Source organism: Octodon degus, unplaced genomic scaffold (genome assembly GCF_000260255.1).
Source record: "Octodon degus isolate 3935 unplaced genomic scaffold, OctDeg1.0 scaffold00007, whole genome shotgun sequence".
Taxonomy (NCBI): Eukaryota; Metazoa; Chordata; class Mammalia; order Rodentia; family Octodontidae; genus Octodon; species Octodon degus.
The window spans coordinates 28020164-28023730 of NW_004524583.1; the positions used below are offsets into that span (position 1 = coordinate 28020164).

General features: G+C 42.5%; 1 non-coding gene across 1 annotated transcript; it reads left to right on the forward strand.

Annotated features, from left to right (window-relative positions):
* The first annotated feature begins 2780 nt into the window (after positions 1 to 2780).
* LOC111813404 lies at positions 2781 to 2887 on the forward strand. Its single transcript, XR_002818682.1, has one exon. It is a non-coding gene; the product is annotated as a U6 spliceosomal RNA (small nuclear RNA).
* The last annotated feature ends 680 nt before the right edge of the window (positions 2888 to 3567 follow it).

Below are 3567 nucleotides of genomic sequence, written 5' to 3' on the forward strand. Positions count from 1 at the left end.
TTAATGGCAGGGCAAAACTCCAGTGTAAACATGCCTAGAACAATGTGTTCGCCCACAGCTGAGCTGAAGGAGTCACTAAAGGAGCTATTTTATTTTGTTTATTTATTTATTTGGTGGTACCAGGGATTGAACTCAGGACCTTGAGCTTGCCAGACAAATACTTATTCCCTAAAGGAAATATTTTTAAAAAGTATTCAAAGAAAAAGCAAATACAAAGGCTAATGTGTACTCACTGGATGAATTCCTCACTTGAAATTAGTCGAAGGTGGGCACGTCACTCATTTCTTCAAAAATATTTGTTGAAAACTTATCGGTGCCAACCTGTCTGCTCAGTACTGGACACCAAAGGGAGAGCAAATCACACATGAAGAGCGTGCAGCCCGGTGGGGTGTGGAATGAGCACACGCTCGTCTCGTGGTGCCGGAGGCGGCGCGGCGGAGGAAGTGGAGAGTTCTGGAAGCACCTGAGTCATGCTGCTCCCAGGACACGGTGGCAGCATCAGGGAAGGAGTGATGGAGAAAGCAGCAGCTAAGACGAGTCTCAGTGGGAAAGAAACTAAGCCACACACGCATGTGCGGGAGAGCGGGGCGAGGACGGGGAGAGGACAGAGAGAACGGCATAGTGCAGGAAAGCCTCCGAGGGCACGGAGTTTGGAGACAGAAGTCAGAGTGCTCAGCAGGTAGTAAAGACTTAATCATTTGAAAACTACAGGAACAGGAGATGCACAAAAGTTTATTGAGCATGTACTATGTTCCAAATAGTGAGGCAGGTGCTTCTCAAAATGTTTAATTCTCACAATTTTAACATTTAGAGATCAGCATTTCTGCTTTCTCAATGTGAAGCTCAAGATTTGAAGAGGCCAGATATCATCCAAAGTCACCTAAGCGAGGACCAGTCAAATAACTCAGCGGATTAGAGCTCCGCAAGCGCAGCGGCCAGGGTTTGATCCCCCACCTGCCCTGCTGGCCCCGTGCCCCAGGGCATGCTGAGCGGGCAGTTGAGACTGGGTGTGGTGGTGCACACCTATGATCCCAGCTCTTGTGAGGCTGTACACAGGTGGACCACTAGGAGTCCGTTCTAGTAGTGAGACCCTGAACACCCTGTAGCCCCCTAAAATACAAGCAAACAAACAAACAAAAACATCAAAGTCACCTAAGCAAGGGATGGGTTTAAACTCAGAAGCATCCAATTTCAACATCCAGGAACCTCATTCAAATGGGTTACTTTAACATTTATTTGTTATTCCAGTTTTATAACTGAAATACAAATCACATGAACACAAATCCTGATAATGGCCAGCACTCTGTTCTAAAAGCAGCCGACCTTCAAAGCCATTAGCTGGGGCCCACGTGTTTGGCTCCCATGCAGGCCTTCAGTCCTATTCAAGTTAGTTCTCCAAGTCACCTTTCAGATCTCCACAAAACACTGGTCTTAAATGCCTTCATCATTCTCTTTGTGTTCCTGTTTGTTCCCGAACTAGACCACAGCCGTGTCCATCACTCTATTGGTAGAACCCAGCAGTGACTGACACGTGGCAACCAGGCCATAAGTGCCTATTCAATGAATGAATGAGTTTTGCACATTAAGGCTAAAAGGAGAACACTGGAGGTGGAATGTGTACCTGTGACCAACTGCGTTAACGGAAACACAGAGGGGTAATTCTAGAGAGCTTTGCACAGACCGCGAAGATGGATGCAATGTTATTGTCATACCAAATCCTCAGAGAGTCCACACATAGAGCAAACACTGCTGGTTAGCTTTTATGGTATGTGACAACTTCAAATATCCTCATTTGAAACTGCATGGCAACTGTTAGGGCACAGGTTCAAATATCAGCAGTGTATAAACTGAGAGATAAATCAGAGTCTGAAGCTAAGAAGTATTAATGTGATTTTGTGAGACGCGAAAGAGACACCAAAGCTTAGGCGGCATCTACCTAACCCACACTGCGAGCAGACTTCAGATGGCAAAGGGCAGAGCAGCAAGCAGGGTATTAATGAAGATGGGGGTAAGAAAGGAACCGTGGAGGGTAATGCAGTTCTGTTTCCTGTTTTCGAGCCAATATCATTAAAATATGAAATTTTTTGGATCTGATTCATCCCTGAATACCCAAATCAGAATTAGGGTCTTAGAATGTGCATTTAAATAGTCTTCTCAGGTTATTCTGAAACACTGAAAAAATACCAGCTCACTAGTTCTCAAATCCATGCAATGTGATCAGTAAGCACAGCTTTGCAAGTGAGGAGATCCCTGTATGCTCATTCTCTGAAAAGGTAAGACAGTGCTCAGTGAGTCTGCCTCGAATGATACTATAAGCTCAGGTGATGGGAACAGGTTCCTTAAGTTCACCGCACCCTACCGGGAGAGCGGGCCTCACCAGGAGCCTCCACATGTGTCCTTGCTTCAAAGCTCTCTGGCAGGTGTCTCGGTCAACGGTCCATAGTTCAGAGTCACAGCAGCAGGCTGTATCTCAGCGTGTCCCCAGGGTTTGCTCTTTTCTCCTTCTGATACACTTTCTCACCTCTTTCCCTGCAACCCAGTCTTTTCAATAGCATTGAGTGCTGATAATGAACTCACATTGATTCAGTACATTCAGGTCTGTTAGATCACTGAATGTTCAAAACAACATCAGATTAATTTTTGCAGATTTGGAACAAAGACATTTTTAATCTGATTTTCACTGTAGGCTATTCAGGACACTTTTTTTCTGCAATATGATGGTAATTTGTTGCCTAGTCGGTAAGGAAAAAGTGGTTATACTCAGAGGATGAAAACTAATAATACTCGCTTAGGCAGCACGTACACTAAAACTGGAACGCTACAGGGAAATTTAGCACAGCCCCTGAGCAAGGATGACACGCAAGTTTGTGGAGCGTTCTGTATTTTTGTATCTGGGGATACGAATAACAGGTTGGAAGCACTATGCATTGCAACAAATGCTGTGAAATTCATACTGCTTTGTTAAATGAAATTCTGTATCACTTATAATTTTTCTGTTTTAATACTATTGCGTAACTCTTTATTAAGAAAGAAAGAAAAGAAAAGAAAGAAAGAAAGAAAGAAAGAAAGAAAGAAAGAAAGAAAGAAAGAGAGAAACAAAAAAAAAGTCCACTCTTTTTTCAGACCCAGGGAGAGAGATTTGCGACGTGAAATGCATAGGTCAGGAATTAAATCTCCCCTTAAGTAGATACAATATGATGTAAAAAAAAAGCTGAAAAGACTGATATTAATACTAGAGACTTTTAGTTATTAAATAAAACTAAAACACAACATCTGTCCAAGTGGAAGAAGGTGACTCTAGTACGAGGTTTAGTTTGTCTGGTAGAGGGCGACATGGATCTGGCTTCTACAGGAAAAGGGAGGACAAGGTGAAACTACGTTGGCTTTTTTTTTTTTTTTAATTTTTATTTATTTATTTTTTCTCCATAATTTTACTGAGAAACAAATAGCAATGAGACAGTTTCAAATCAAATTGTTAGGACAGTTTCAATAATTAACACATTTCATACTCTCTTCCTAGTGGTTATTTGCTGTACAAGATGCAGACATGATATCCTATTTACAAAC